Genomic DNA, 653 nt, shown 5'->3' with positions numbered 1-653 from the left:
TTCTAAAACTGACCTCATTATTAAAATATAAGCAACTAATTATCTATTTAATATTGTATAAGACCCGAATATATAGTTTTAGGTCTCTCAAACCATGGCTCGGAAGCCGTGCATCAGCCAGCTGAAAACCTCAACGAAATAGCTTATAAACTTATAACCTTTTCTGGTCTGGAAATACGTCTGTACAGTAAAAGCAAATAAACGGGTTTAATTTTCATGCTGCCAAGTGCTGTCTAAAAGATATTTATTTCACCACTGATCATAGAAAAAGAAGAAAATAATGAACAGGCCTAACCTACATACAACTTACTTACAACTGTTCGTTTTCTACCATGATTTTATCTAAATTTAACTGTAGAATTAATCTTGAATTAAAACTATATTTGGTATATGTAATACATTAATATGTAAATAAAAATGATAATTAATATATAGAAGAAAATTTGCTACCAATAAATTATACATACATGAAATATTCTAATCAAAATACGTATAAATGCGTGCGTGTGTTGTGTGTATGTTAGCATGGCTGTTCGTGTGTGTGGTAAGCGTGCGTAGCTGTAGGTGTGTGCGTGTGTATGGTGGGCGTGCGTGTATGTGTGTGTGTATAAAGGTAAGTTGATGGCATGGTCAAACCTTCTGAGCTCAGTTGG

This window comes from Acartia tonsa, chromosome 4, assembly GCF_053477335.1.
Source record: "Acartia tonsa isolate MP-2025a chromosome 4, ASM5347733v1, whole genome shotgun sequence".
NCBI classification, from domain to species: domain Eukaryota; kingdom Metazoa; phylum Arthropoda; class Copepoda; order Calanoida; family Acartiidae; genus Acartia; species Acartia tonsa.
This window is presented reverse-complemented; position numbering follows the sequence as displayed.